Here is a 16082-nt window from a genome sequence, read left to right as displayed (position 1 = left end):
CTTGGAAGGAAAGTTATGACCTACATAGATAGCATATTCAAAAACAGAGACATTACTTTGCCAACAAAGGTCCGTCTAGTCAAGGCTATGGTTTTTCCTGTGGTCACGTATGGATGTGAGAGTTGGACTGTGAAGAAGGCTGAGTGCCGAACAATTGATGCTTTTGAACTGTGGTGTTGGAGAAGACTCTTGAGAGTCCCTTGGACTGCAAGGAGATCCAACCAGTCCATCCTAAAGGAGATCAGCTCTGGGTGTTCTTTGGAAGGACTGATGTTGAAGCTGAAACTCCAGTACTTTGGTCACCTCATGCAGAGAGTTGACTCATTGGAAAAGACTCTAATGCTGGGAGGGATTGGGGGCAGGAGGAGAAGGGGCCGACAGAGGATGAGATGGCTGGATGGCATCACCGACTCAATGGACATAAGTTTAAGTAAACTCTGGGAGTTGGTGATGGCCAGTGAGGCCTGGTGTGCTGCGATTCATAGGGTCGCAAAGAGTCAGACACGGCTGAGCGACTGAACTGAACTTAACTAGGGTACTATAAGTCTGGGTCTGCAATTATTGGGTCCTCTGTATTTTGGGAGTCCCAATCTACCATCAGATGAAGGTTAAGTCAAGGGCATAGCCTGTGGAGAAAGTAGCATCAGTGGTTGGTGAGACTGGAAAAGGAAGCAGCCAAGTGAAAAGCACATAGGACTGGTGGAGGAAAATTGGGTTCTCTTTCTGGCTCTAATGCTTGGCTGTGGGCACATCATTTAACATCTCTGAGCTCAAGGAAGCTAAATCTCCCTCAAAACTGAAATGACTAATACTGACCTCATGACATTTGGTTAAAAATGTTATGAATATAAAGTACTTAGTCAAATGCCTGGCACTTGGTGGGTGTTCACTATTATTAGCTCTATCTTTCAGATTCCATCCTACAAACCTAAAGGTTATTCTTAAGATCAAATAAAATGTTATGAAATCATCCAAGAAACTCTAAAGGAATCTGCAAATGTTAAAGATATTAAGGACTTAGTAAGACAGACCTAAGTCGATCATCACAGTTAGAGGTGAGTCACATATACCCCTTGAGGTTTTAAAAATTCTTATTTTTCACCTTCAAGCCTTCCCATTTTAATCATTTTTACCCTATACAAAATGAACAGGGATGTTGGAACATATGGTATATTTGCTCTAGGACCTAAAGCACTGTGTAAGGATGGTCTTCAGCCTTTGGAACAATAGATATCCCACCTATAATGGTCCCCCTCCTCCCACTCAAAAACAGCTTCATCCCAGCTGCAAAATTGTATAATACCACGTCAGCCTTGTTCTCTTGGATTGCTTGATCTGGGGAAAACCAGCAAACAGATTGTGAAAAGACTCAAGCAGTCCTGTGCAAAAAACCTCTGTGGCAAAATAACAGGACCACCTACCAGTAGCCAGAGACAGACCGCCAGCCATGTAACTGAGCCACCTTGGAAGTGGGTCCCCCAACCCCAGTCAAGCCTCTAGATGACTGAAACCCAGCTGACACCGTGATTTCAATTTCACGAGAGATGCTGCGGCAGAACCACCAGTTAGGCCACCTCCACCAAATCCTGATCCACAGGAAACTGTACAGGGTAAGTGTGTTTTAAACTGCTAAGATCTGAGTTGGTTAATTTGATGTGCAGCATTAGATAATAATTCACAACTGACTCCAACTGTTGGATGAGACTGATCTAGTTACATTTCTGCTGCTTCTGATCAAAGAAACTTTGTGTAAAACACCTTCTGTACCAGAATCACTTGGGACAGGTCACGAACATCTACAGTTTTTTAAACCTCTACAGATAACCTTATGTGCAGTCCAGTTTAAAATGTCTGTTTCATTTTGAAGTAGATATATTTAACATGTAATTATACTGCACTGGATTCAAATTACCTAAACTCCTTTCTTTCCTCCATGATGCATTTTGAGGGTTAGGACCAGTTTTTAGGCCAGTGGAAGCTCAGGTAAATTGCTCCAACATTAAGAAAATCTGAGGTTTTTTCCTCTCCTCTATATCTAATGTAGAAATGAGTGGAAAAGACTCACCTTCACTGCTTTCTGCTTGAATTTCCATTTTAGCTTCACCATTCCAGGCTAAGACCAAAGGCAGCTTCTTTGAAATATTCCTCCTGGCCATGAGACAGTGGCTTCCATCACATCCTGGGGTCACCTTTGCCCCTGACTCAGACATATTAACTCTTTCCTGCAATATTTAATAAATATTTGTCAAGGATGTATGAAAATTCCATTTAAACCAAAGAACATGAGGGCTGTGATGAGATGTTGACTTCTCTCACTCATAGATGCAGACCAAAGATGCTGCATTTCCAAACCTGAAACTCAAAAGCAGGAGTAATTAAGTAGTTGGAGATCTCTTTCTCCCCCTGTCTCCCTATCTTTGCATCACGAACATGCAAACAACCTCTTCTAGCAGCCATACACACCAGCAAATTAGTTAAAAAAGAAAATCTCAATACGGAATCTGGATTACAAAGATCTTGGCCCAATTGATTATGGAGTCACCCATCTACCTGATATCCTAATATCCTAGTAATTATCCTCACTTCCTCTCTCACCTTGCTTCGCTCACAGAAATAACTCCCCAGCTCCTATTCATTTTATTTTGGAAATCTCATATTCAGACCTTCACCCCCATCCTGACAGTCGCAGCTTTTGTTCAGAAAACCTTCATAGCCTGCCTAGGCTATTACAACAGCCCTTTAAGGGGGACCTTGACAACAACCTTCCTTCTCTTTTGTTTACTCTGCATCTCACTGCCAGAGTTATCTTTCAGAACTGTAGATTGTATCATGCCATTCCCTTGATTAAAAACATGCCATTGACATCATGTACTCCCCAATATGCTGCACTGGGGAGGGCTCGTCACTTCTGTGGTATTCCGGCCTCGATCTAAACGTGGGTTAAGCCCAGTTGAGGGGCATTTCATAAAACAAATGATGAGTACTTTTCCAAAGTGTCAAGATCATGTGAAGAAAAGAAAGATTGAGGAGCTGTGACAGACTGGAGAAGACATGGTGAGTAAACATAATGCCACATCCTGGGTTGGATTCTGGACCAGTGGAAGGACAGTAGTGGAAAAACTGGTGATATGCATCTAAATTCTGTAGCTAATGATACTGTACCAATTTCTTAGTTTTGATCATTGTAGTATGGTTAAGCAAGATGTTCATATGCAAGGAAGTTGGATAGAGGGAATATAACTCTCTGTACCACTCCAGTAACTTTTACAAAGTAAAAACTTATTTCAGAAAGTAGATGGAAAAGAGACCAGAAAGGAAAATTAACTATGTTAGTAGTTTTTTTTGTTTGTTTTTTTAGTATAGCAGACATATAACATTGTATTAGTTTCAGGTGTACAATATAATGACTCTCAGTATTTATATGTATTACAAAATGCTCACAAAAAATTTAGTTAACATACTATTACAACAAATTCCAGTCCACTATATAGGCTTACTAGAGAAGGTGAGAGGGATAGGTGGAAAGAAGAAAGCGGAAAAGAAGGAGACACAGAAAATGAATGTGTGTTTGGCAGGCAGGTCCCTGGGGTGAGATGTGAGTTTATAAGATCTCCTACTAGTTCCTCATGTACACATAGAGTATGAACACCCCACAATACTGGATGTGGCTCACTCTTTAGAAAATACAGCCCCTAGATGCAAGCCAGTTGCTTCATCTGGTCCTCAGCTGCGGAAACAGTGATCTGTTTCAATAGTAGAGGGAAAAATGACTGTGGTCTTGAATGTGGCAGAGACTCTCCCAATTTCCATCTGCCCCTCTTTCTTTAGAAATAAAAATCCTGGTTTTCAGGCTGGAGCATTGTCACCCAGCTAAAAGAAATTTAGGAGATTATTTATTTGGGGAAAGGGTATAATGTGGCAGTGAAAACCAGGGCTTGGTGTCCATCACATAGAGCAAAATCAAATACAGCTGTATGACCTCAAGCAAGTTATTGTCTATGTTGAGGCTTAGTCACCTTGTCTATGAGATAAATATAATGATAATCCTACTTTATAAATTTGCTGTGAAGATTAAATTTTTAACCCATGCAAATGCTTTAGATTTAGTATAGTAATCTGGCCCAAGATATGTGTTCATTAAATATTATTATTTTTATTTATTATTTAAATCTCAGTTATTTAGAGAGAATATCTAAAATTTATTGTGGTGGAAAGTTAGTGAAAAGACATTCATGTATATCTCTAGTTGAATGCACCATTAATCTAGTAGTGCCTCCTAGACTATACTCCTTCAGGACAGTCTCTATATTCTACCCACCAAATCACTGGATCTCTCCAGGTTCCTAAAATAAGGAGTCCATCCTCTGCTCTAGTGACCAGAGAAGGGGAGCCGGAAGGGAAAATGAGTCTCTTTGCCTGAATGCTAATGTGAGTCCCATCCACCATCAAAAGATCACTTCACCTCATGCACTTTTCATCTTTCCTCTTCCTTCTTTTCATCTATATGTAATTGATACTCCCAGTTGAATAGTCCTAATTCCTAAGATTGTATAAATAAGCTTTTTTTTAACAGCTGAAAGTTATAATAAAACTTCAGAATTCTTATCTATCTGCACACGTATACCACATCTCCTTTATCCATTCATCCGCTGAAGAATACTTAGGTGGTTTCTATATCTTGGCTATTGTGAATATTGCTGCTATGAACATGGAAGTGCAGGTATCTCTTCGATACTGTTTTCATTACCTTTGGTGGGGTGTGAGCAAGTATTTCAACCATATTATGTGAATTAGGATATCAGTAAGTAAATTTCTAATGAGAAGATTTTGTGATTATAAAAAAATATCATTTAACAGATCATGACCATTAAACTTCTTATGCTTATTTTATCATTTAATATTTTCATATGGAAACACATAATGGTGGAGGTGGGTACCATAATCTTTCAGTACTTAGAGTCTCTAGCAGTCTTTATCCAGGCTACCAAAAGAAACTATAGGCTAAGAAAGCAAGCTTGTGGGACAGCAGTATTGGGAGAAAGAGAAACCCACTTAAAAAAAAATAAATTTCTATTAGTAATATCTTTGTAACTCTAGCTACAACCTTTCCCTTACACTTTGATTCTCCTTTTATTCATCCCCTATATTTGATTTAGTCTTTTCTTCCTTTGAAAATAATATTTAGATTTACCTTAGTCTCTTCCCTTCACTATTGCCGTGTAGGATAAATCTTTATCATGCCATTTTAGGATTATGTGAACAATTTCCTTTTCTGGTCTTTCTCACAATAGTTTAGCTGCTGGCTCTTATCTGGTTAATTGTTCTATAATTCCACTTTTACCATATCACTCTACTGCCTCAGAATCTAAAATAAATCACCACTGCCTAGTGACTCACTCAATCTCTTCTCTCTGACTTTGAAAGGTTCTAATAATTTTATAGCACCTGAATTAACAAAATTTGTTTCCCTCTATTTCTTAATATGGATTATAATCAGACTGGTCTTTGCTTTCCTTTCCACCTTGCTCATGTTGTTATTCTCCAACTATGCCAAAGATTGTTATGCTTTCGTGTCCAGAAGTGTTTTTTACCTTTTCGAGCATCACTCAGAATTTCCTTTGGGAATCATCTCGCTTTTACCTTTGGTCCATAGGTTTGCATGTGGGTGGACATGTGACCCAAGCGTGGCCATTCAGAAGACCATGATCCTTTGGTCACAGCAATCAATTCAATAAAGAACACATGACCCCAGCTGGTCCAACTTGAGCCTTACCTGAACCTTCACTACGAACTTTTAGAAAAAATTAGTGCTTGAGAAAGCCAGGAAATAGCAACTAACATATTCCTGATGACATAATTGAGCTTCTAGATCTACCTATGCCTGATCTCCTTGGTAATAAGAAACAATAAATCTTTTTTTTTTTTTTCTGTCTTGACTGAAACCAGTTTGAATTGGTTTGTAAAGAGTACTCCCATCTCTTTGCCTCTTCAAGTTAGACTTATACTTTAAGATCTAGCTCTCATGTCACTTGCAAGCTGTTCTTCCCTTTCCTTAACTCCCATTGTACCTTACTTAATCTAGGAAATGGCATCCCACTCCAATATTCTTGCCCGGACACAGGAGCCTGGAGGGTTGCAGTCTGTGGGGTTGCAAAGAGTCAGACACGACTTAGCAACTTAATGAACAGCAACAAATCTATTTGTTTAACACTAAATCATCTCAACTGTTTAATATTTTCTAGTTTTACTTCCTCACTGGACCATAACCTTGAACGCTTGGAGCATAAATTACATTTCTCTTGTGTTCACAACACTTAAGAATGTTTTATACTTAAGATGCAAAACTGATAAATTTTCGGATATGTTATTTTTCTTTAGGATGCCAGTGGTTAGAATTTCAAGAATAAATGAAAACTGGGCAAATTGTTGCTAATCAGGGCCTAACTCTTTTGGTAATTTTGTTCTCACCTTACTGATTTAAAAACAAATATGGTAAGAAAGAAAGGGAAATGATATCAGTGACTGTGTTATGGAGTCACATTTTGCACCACCTCCTGCAGATATATTTTGGGGTCTCTAGAAGGGCCTGATGACAGTTCCCTGTTTTAAAATGCAGGCTTCATTATTATTCAGGTATGGTGAAACCAAGAGTTCAGGAGACAGCTACCATTGACAGGATGGCTTTTTACTTACAGTCTTCAAGAGGAAGGGCACATTTCACCACACAGGACCATGATGGGAAGCACTAGGACCAATCGTGAGATGGAGGGGATGGGGGAGCAGGGGCACAAGGCTTTATTGTGGTTTTCACAGGAAAGGGAAGGCAGGGTAAGCAGTCTTAGGACTAGCTAGTTTGAATAATTTTGGCAGGCTCTGCTGTGTAGGGACTGTCGTCAGTCATCTGGTACATGTAGCTGGGTTGATTAGGACAGGGGAATATTGACTTACTGTGTGCCAGTTTGATAAAGAAGGTGGTTTAAAACAGAAACAGACTCATAGACTTAGAGAACAAACTTTTGGTTACCAAGGGGGAAGAGTTGGGGGGAGGGAGAGTTAGGGAGTTTGGGATTGACATGTACATACTGCTATATTTAAAGTAAATAACCATCAAAGACCTACTATATTAAAAGAAAAAATGGAGAAGTGTCGAGAAAATGATGTAGATGAGATGAGATTGGCCATGTGTTGATAATTCTTGAAGCTAATTGATGGATTCATGGGAAATTATTACACTGTGTGTATTATTTTGCATGTTTGAAATTTTCCGTAATAAAAAAGTTTTTTTAGAAAGATTGAAGGAGCTAAATGGGTTCTGGATTGGTCAATTTGTCTATGCAAGGTTCAGGAGAGTTGTTAGTATTGGATGATTAGCTAGCCTTGAAATGGGCAGCATTAAGAACATAGAATATAAGGGGTGGGCGAGGACCTGCTACACCCTAGAGGGTCAGTGCCTCAGGGGCCACTGCTGGGATCTCCCAGCTTGAGATCTGCTGACCTGAATTCTTGAGGTGAGCCTCTCTCATGGAGCCCTTTGAGGATTCCTGCCCCTCTTTTTTTTATTATGGTTATGTAACAAACAAATGTCATTCCAATTGTATTTTACAAATTGCAGAACTGAAGATACAGAGGAATGCCACCCAGTGAGCTAGGCATAGACTCCAAATGCCTTGATTCCCATTCTTTTGCTCTGGAGGTGTGTGCCTACTTTGTTTAGTAGCTAAGTCATGTCTGACATTTTTGTGACCCCATGTACTGTAGCCCACCAGGCTTCTCTTTCCATGGGATTTCTCAGGCAAGAATACTGGAGTGGGTTGTCATTGAAGATTCCCCAGGGGATCTTCCTGACCCAGGGATGGAACCTGCATCTCCTGCATAGGCAGGTAGAGTCTTCATCATTGAGCCAGCAGGGAAGTCCCTGTGCCTACACTGGGTGGTAGAGGTTAAGATGCTAAATCATGTCTGACTTTTGTGACCACACAGACTGTAGCCTACCAGTCCTCTCTGTCCATGAGATAAGACAAAGTAGAGGCAAATAGTAAGCACGGTTTCTTTTCTGTTACTCATGCCATAAAATCCTTCCCAGTTGGAAAAGCTGTCCTGGTCAATACTGCTATGACTATACCAGTAAGTCTGACTAATTCTGGATGGAGTTAGAGTGTCCATTTGACCCTTGTATAATGATGTACTCTCCAAGGTAGGCTTCAATCAGTAAAAAGGAGGAAAATTGGACCACCATCTGCCTGTATTTTGTCTTACTGCTCAATTGTTCTAAACCCAAGGGGGAAAGAGGAGAATGTACTAACTGTATTGCCATTAATTACTTTCTCCAGTTTTCCACATTACCTTAAGACCCTCGTAGGCCTCAGATATTATCTCTAGATCATTCTCTTTTTTAACTATTCAACTTCAAAATACTGTTGTAGATGGTTTATTAGTTGACTATACACATACAAGTTTGTGAAGTAAAATGAATGATACTGTATTTTTTTGTGACAACATAATAAAAAAGTATATCTTGACAGAAAATCCAGCCAGTCATCAGTTTTTTAAATAAAGTTTTATTGGAACACAGTCAGACCTATTCCTTTACATGTCCTATGTAGTTGACTGGATGCTGTAACAGTGGAGTTGAGTAACAGTGAACGACTATGACCAGGGGCCAGTGCCCCTGTAAATATTTTCAAAGCTGAAAATACTTACTATCTGATTCCACAGAAGTTTGTTGACATTGTTATGCCCAGAGTCGGAGTCCCCAAAACTGAGAGAATAAGACTTCCACAGCAATGCAAAAGCACGAAGGGGTTTTATTTCTAGCTCGAGCTAGGGCTCCCGCCACATCCAACACAGTGGAGTGGAGCAAGGAGCCCCGAGCCCAGATTTACAGCAGTATTTATAGGTTTTAGAACAGAGAGTTGGCAAGGGCTGATTGGCTGCAGGAGTTTCCTAGTATTTACTAATTGGCTAATCTTTATTGGCTGCAGCAGTTTCCTGGTATTTACTAATTGGCTATTGGTTGCAGGGGGATGTCTTTTATGTCCTGATAAACTCAAACCAGGTTATGGGGAGTATGCTGATTAGACAAGTCCTGGCATCTGCGGGGATGACCTCACTGGGCAATGACTCAGCCTTTCCCGTGAGTCCTACCTTAGTCCCTGAAGCCTATCATGGCGTTTGTTAGGTCCCAACATTCCCCCCTGTCCTTTGATCATGGAGAGGAATCCTCCTCTTCATTCTGAGACATTGCCTGATATTGTTGTCTCAGCATCATCACTTGAACCGTACTGATATGTTCTTTTTACAAAGGTCCAAGGTCGAAGAATAAATCTGGCCACCAAGTATTGGGGGGATTCCAGTAGATGAATTGAGTACCTCATGGGTTAGTCCATTACAAAGCGTCCAGGTGATCTTAGTGGGTTGATGTGGGTTAGCACCAGCAGTTCCGGAGTGGAGAAGGAGGGCCACCAACAGGAGAGTCAGGGGGATTCATCTGGGGTCAGCTGGCAGACGAACTTCATTTTTAAGGGGTTGGTGGGATGCGGCGTCGCCTTCCATTCTTTTTGGGCCTTTTCTTGTTCCTCTGGGGTGGCATGACGCACGTGGTTGCAGTGCACCCAGGATCCAATTCTGTCCACCTTTAGGGCAGTGGGGGTGGTAGGGAGAACAACATAGGGGCCCTTCCATCTTGGCTCTAAGGTTTTTGACTGGTGTCTCTTAACCCAGACCCAATCCCCCCGGGCCCATATCATGGGGCCATAAAGAATGGGGGTTCTTGACAGCAGAGGGAAAAGAGATTAAGAACCTTCCTGAAATATGCAGACTCTTGGCAGCGGTCCACTTGCCCTGGGTGGTATCCATAGTACATGTCCCAGGACACCAGAAATGTGTCCTTTACTCTGGCCCTCATGAACTTCTCATATCAGTGACCAGATATGTTTATGCACTTTACTTAAAGCCAGCATCTGTTGTTGGAATGTGCGTAGCAAGAGAGATTGTTTAGTCTTTCCCTCAAACACTGAACAAATGGGGGGTGGACTTCCATATACAATTTCAAAGGGAGTCAAACCTAGTTTATAGAGGGTATTGCACGCCCGAAAAAGCGCAAAAGGAAGGAGGGTTACCCAGTCCCCGCCAGTCTCTATTGCCAGCTTTGTTAAAGTTTCTTTTAGGGTCTGATTCATTCTTTTTACTTGTCCTGAGCTCTGGAGACTGTACTCGCAATGTAGCTTCCATTTGGTCCCCAGGTCTGAGACCAGTCCTTTAACAATTTTGCTCACAAATGCAGGTCCATTATCAGAGCCAATAGATGCCGGCAGCCCAAACCTAGGTATTGTCTCTTCTAGGAGCTTCTTAGCCACTATTATTGCTGTCTCCTTTTTAGTGGGGTAAGCTTCTACCCACCCAGAAAATGTATCAACCAAAACTAACAGGTAATGATAGCCATATTTGCCTGGCCTTACCTCTGTAAAATCTATCTCCCAGTGCTGTCCCGGCCTTTCCCCCCCGATATCTTACACCCGTATGCTGTCCTTTTCCTGGTCTCATCATCTGACAGGCCTTGCAGGTGCGGACTATGTCCTGTATGGTTTTCTTTTGTCGGGGAAACCGCAGCTGTGCTGCTTGTAGAAGCGTCAAAGTCTTTTTCTCTCCCAAATGGGTGGTTTGATGTAAATGGGTACAGAGATGTCTGCCCAAGTTGGCAGGAAGCAACAGGTTGTCATCCTGGTCCCGATACCATCCATCCTTGCCCGAGGGCGGTTGGTGTTATCCTGCATCCAGCTTAAATCGGAGGGGGAGTATATGGGGCTTGGGGGGAGAGTCCCCATCCCCGGCGGTGGTAATCCTACAGCCAGCACATGAGCTTGGCAGTATCCAGCGGCCACCTCGCGGGCCGCTGCATCGGCAGCATGGTTGCTTCGGGCCCTGGCATGTTCTCCTTTCTGGTTTCCTGGGACATGTACTATGGATACCGCCCGGGGCAAGTGGACTGCTGCCAAGAGTCTGCGTATTTCAGGAAGGTTCTTAATCTCTTTTCCCTCTGCAGTCAAGAACCCCCGCTCTTTATATATAGGGCCTTGAATATGCACGGTGCCGAGTGCATGCCGGCTGTCAGTGTAAATGGTGATCTTTTTTCCTTTCGCCCTCTCTAGTGTTTGTATCACAGCCATCAATTCTGCTTTTTGGGTGGATGTTCCAGGGGGCAAAGCCTCGGCCCAGACCACCCTCCCAGCGTCATCTACTATGGCTGCCCCCGCGTTTCTCTGCCCATCCTTTATATAACTGCTCCCATCTGTGAACCACTGTCCTTTAATGGTATGTCACTGAGGTCTCTTCGTATGGCGGTTACCTCAGCCAATACTTCAACACAGTCATGGAGAGGCCCATCCTCCTCCGGGATGGGCAAGAGTGTAGCAGGATTTAGAAAACAAGGTGTCTGAAAGTGTGTCCAGGGAGCAACAGCAGGGCTTGGTAATGGGTTAAGCGAGCGTTAGAAATCCACTTACCCGGTGGCTGTTTGAGGATCCCCTCTATGGCATGGGGAGTGTAGACCAGGAGGCGCTGTCCATAAGTCAACTTGTCAGCGTCATGGACAAGGAGAGCAGCGGCCGTGATGATACGGAGACAGGGCGGCCATCCAGCAGCTACCGGGTCCAGCCGTTTAGAGAGGTATGCCACAGGCCGCCTCCAAGGTCCCCATTGCTGTGTTAGGACTCCCTTTCTCACTCCCTGCTTTTCATCCACAAACAGTTGAAATGGCTTAGCTGGGTCAGGGGGAGCTAGGGCCGGGGCTTCTAGCAATGCCCGCTGGAGTTCCTGAAACACCCGCCTCATTGGCTCAGTCCAAGTCCAGTTCTTATTTTCTCTACTTCCTTCATATAGAGGCCGGGCCTTTTCAGCAAACCCCAGGATCCATAGCCTGCAGTACCCAACAGTCCCTAAGAACTCCCTCACTTGCCGAGGAGTCGTTGGCTCGGGGATCTGTAAAATAGTCTCTTTCATAGCCTGAGTCAACCATCTTTGCCCCTGTTTTATTTTGTACCCCAAGTAAACGACTTTCTGTTTAGCAATTTGGGCCTTCTTTGCACTCGCCCAGTACCCCAATGTCCCCAAAGTCTGAAGGAGGTTGCCTGTGGCCTCTGGGCATGCCTCCTTGGTAGTAGCAGCCAGTATGAGGTCATCCACATATTGCAATAGGACAACGTCGGGATGGCTAGTCCTGTACTCACAGAGGTCCTCGCCTAGAGCCTCGTTGAACAACGTCGGCGAATTTTAAAATCCCTGTGGAAGGCGAGTCCAGGTCAGCTGTCCTACAGTTTGACTGTCTTTCAGTCCATTCGAACGCGAAGATCTCTTGGCTCTGGGCGGCCAGAGGCAAACTGAAAAAGGCATCTTTTAAGTCCAAGATTGTATACCAGATGTAGTCTGGTGGCAAGCCGCTCAGGAGGGTGTTTGTGTTAGGGACAGTGGGATGAATGTCACTCACCCGTTTGTTGACTTCACGAAGATCTTGGACGGGTCTAAAGTCCGTTCCCCCAGGCTTTTTCACAGGCAGTAGGGGAGTATTCCATGAGGACAGGCACTTTTTAAGAATCCCTACCTTCAGGAGGTGCTGTATGTGTGGCGTGATTCCTTGCTGGGTCTCCTGACTCATGGGGTACTGCTTTATCTTCACAGGGGTAGCATTTGCTTTTAATTCAACAATGATGGGAGGTCTCTGTTTTGCCAGTCCTACTCCTGCGGCCCAGGCCAGAGGGTATTTTTGGATCCATTATAGCATAGCCGGATCCACAGCTGCAGGGGGTTTTGGTGAGTATAGTCTGTATTCATCTCTCAGTGCCAGGGATAAAACATGAATTGGTTGTCCAAGTTCGTCTGTGACTGATATCCCTCCAGAGTCAAAGTGAATTTGTGCATTGACTTTGGACAATAGGTCTCTTCCTAATAAAGGGGCCGGACATTCCGGGATCACCAGAAATGAGTGGGACACCCGTTGGGCTCCCAAGTCCACTTTTCATTTAGTAGTCCAGTAATATCTTTTTGTCCCAATGGCTCCCTGGACCAAGCTAGTCTTTTTGGACATCGGCCCGAATTTTTGATTGAGGACCGAGTATTGGGCTCCCGTATCCACCATGAAGCCGACCGGTTTTGCCTCCACATTAATAGTTACCCAGGACTCGGGGAGGGGTGCCGGGCCCTGACCCCCCTAATCACTATCTTCTCCTACATATAAAATGTGGGTACCCAAGGGAGACTCTTTTCTTACAGTCCTTTTTTTCAGGTTTCTCTTGGGGCACTCATTTTTCCAGTGCCCTTGCTCTTTGCAATAGGAGCACTGGTCTCTCTTTAGGGTCGGTCTGGCTGGTTTCGCCCTTCCTTTCGGCTGGGTGTCTCGAGTCTTCCGGGAATCAGGTCCCAGTCTCGTCCCCGCAAAGAAAATTTGAGCCAGCTCTTTCTGATTTCTTCAGTTTTCCTTAGCTTTAAATTCCCTTTCCTCCCGTCTAATTCGTTCCTCCCTCTCCTCAGGGGTCTCTCTGTTATTAAACACTTTCTCAGCTGCCCTCACCAGATCCTGTATTGACTGTTCTCCCAGCCCCTCCATCCTCTGTAACTTCCTCCTGATATCCGGAGCTGCCTGATTAACAAAGGCTAGCAAGACTGCTGCGCGTGACTCATCAGCCTGAGGGTCCATGGGCGTATACTGCCTGAAAGCCTCCATTAACCTCTCTAAAAAGGCTGCCGGGCTCTCATTTGGCTCCTGCCTTATCAAATTTACCTTAGACAAATTTGTTGGTTTCCTGGCGGCTGCCCGGAGGCCAGCCATCGGAGTCTGGTGGTACACTCGGAGACACTCCCTACCTTCAGCGCGTTCAAAATCCCAGTTCGGTTGCATCAAAGGAAACCCCTCCTCGATTAGGTGGGGCTGCGTGGTGGGTCTTCCATCCACTCCTGGAACATGTTTTCGTGCTTCTGATAGAATTCGCTCCCATTCCTCCGTGGTGAAGAGCACCTGCAACAGCTGCTGACAATCATCCCAAGTAGGATTGTGAGTAAACAAGATAGAATCTAAGAGATCAATAAGACCTTGGGGTTTTTCGGAAAAAGAAGGGGTTTGAGTTTTCCAGTTATATAAATCACTTGTAGAAAACGGCCAGTACTGGTATGTTCGCTCCCCACCGGGATTTACTGGCCCCACCCGGACAGGGAATGCCCGAACGGTGGATGAAGGAGCCTCCCGGCTTCCGTCCTCAGACAAGTCTCCAGCCCTTCAGGTCCTTCCACGAGTTCCTTGGGCCGGTCCCCCTTCCCATGGTGGAGGTGAGGGTTCTGGGTCCCTCCTTTGTTCTACGGACGACACCTGCGGTAACTGCGGAGGCAAGGGTGGCTGCATATATGGGGGAGGTGAGATTTCAGTGTCTAAGTCAATCAAGCTAGGATATAAAGAGGATTCCTGGAGTATCGGCTTCTTCTTCTGACTCTCCCAATCTTCATGGTCAGTCATTACAGACAAAGGGGTGGAAGAGCTTTGACCCATAATGATGGAGCTCACAATGAACACACACAAAAAACAAAAATGGCGCCGGCACACAAAGAAAGGCAACAGACGGAAGACAAACAAATATTGGCCGAGAACACAGAACTAGGTCTATCCCAGGTTACTGTCGTCTTGCTTCCCAATGTTATCTCACCGAAGGGCATCCACTGCCCACCAGATTTGGAGTTGGGAGAGATGTTCCTTCCCAACCCCTCACAGAACCAGCTGCCTTCCAGCGCAAATGCTGGGCCCCGGTCTCATGCTGGCTGCCAGTTGCCTCCAGCGCACTCACTGGGCCTCGGTCTCACACTGGCTAGGACGACTAATTCACCTCTGATTAGGCCTAACAAGAGCCAGCTGCCTTCCAGTGCATATGCTGGGCCTCGGCCTCACGCTGGACTCAACCAGACTTAACACCAGTGTTCAAATATCTTTCCTCCTAGTGAGGAAACCCCTTCTACCAGGAGAGTGTTATTCTCCCCAGTTAAAGGGATCCCAGACGAGCCCCCAAATGTTATGCCCAGAGTCCGAGTCCCCAAAACTGAGAGAATAAGACTTCCACAGCAATGCAAAAGCACAAAGGGGTTTTATTTCTAGCTCGAGCTAGGGCTCCCGCCACATCCAACACAGTGGAGTGGAGCAAGGAGCCCCGAGCCCAGATTTACAGCAGTATTTATAGGTTTTAGAACAGAGAGTTGGCAAGGGCTGATTGGCTGCAGGAGTTTCCTAGTATTTACTAATTGGCTAATCTTCATTGGCTGCAGCGGTTTCCTGGTATTTACTAATTGGCTATTGGCTGCAGGGGGATGTCTTTTACGTCCTGATAAACTCAAACCAGGTTACGGGGAGTATGCTGATTAGACAAGTCCTGGCATCTGCAGGGATGACCTCACTGGGCAGTGACTCAGCCTTTCCCATGAGTCCTACCTTAGTCCCTGAAGCCTATCATGGCATTTGTAACAACAGACACTTAGACTTTATTCAATAGGAAGTGGAACATCACTGAGGAATTTGAATCAGAAGAACAACATAATCAATTCACTTTTGAAAAAGAAAACTATTGAGAGAAGAATCATCTAAAGTCTCTAATATATCTGGGCACTCTCATATATGAGGGCAATCTGGAGGCTGCAGATTAAATTAAGGAGTGTTGCAAAGGACTAAATTCTTGACCTAGGCCAAGTCCAGCCCCAAATAACTTTTATGTAAGTCTATATATTGGCAAGTACATATCAGAATTCATTTGGCATACAGCATAGAGTTCATAAAGGAAGCTAAAGCCAGACATTAATTATACATACATTGTTATTTATACTTAGAGTGTAACTTATACTTACACTACCTTAACATGAAGATAAAGATAGTATTGAAACTGTTTACCTCAGATTGGGACTTGAACCCACGTGGCTGGGACTCAAACCTGGCCAAAACCTAGTTTGGGACTCTAATCCACATGGCTGGGACAAAAACCCAATCAAAACCTGATTTCAGGACCTAATGAAGCTCAGGTACTGATGTCTCATTGCAGAAAGAATTCAGTGAGAAACAAAAT

General features: G+C 44.0%; 1 pseudogene; it reads right to left on the bottom strand.

Moving 5' to 3' along the window:
• Positions 9183-13129, bottom strand: LOC102191796 (annotated as a pseudogene).

This window comes from Capra hircus, chromosome 8 (assembly GCF_001704415.2).
Source record: "Capra hircus breed San Clemente chromosome 8, ASM170441v1, whole genome shotgun sequence".
NCBI lineage: Eukaryota > Metazoa > Chordata > Mammalia > Artiodactyla > Bovidae > Capra > Capra hircus.
The sequence above is the reverse complement of the archived record's forward strand: the minus strand, read 5'-3'. Positions and strand labels throughout refer to the sequence as shown.